Here is a 214-nt window from a genome sequence, read left to right on the forward strand (position 1 = left end):
ATACATGGTCGTTTTTTTCGGCTAAAAACGCCTTTCTATACATGGTCGTTATTTTTGGCAACAAACGCCTTACTATACATGGTCGTTTTTTTCGTCTAAAAACACCTTACTATACATGGTCGTTTTTTTCGGCTAAAAACGCCTTACTATACATGGTCGTTTTTTTCGTCTAAAAACACCTTACTATACATGGTCGTTTTTTTCGGCTAAAAAC

Source organism: Hippocampus comes, unplaced genomic scaffold, assembly GCF_001891065.2.
Source record: "Hippocampus comes isolate QL1 unplaced genomic scaffold, H_comes_QL1_v1.1 scaffold72, whole genome shotgun sequence".
Taxonomy (NCBI): Eukaryota; Metazoa; Chordata; class Actinopteri; order Syngnathiformes; family Syngnathidae; genus Hippocampus; species Hippocampus comes.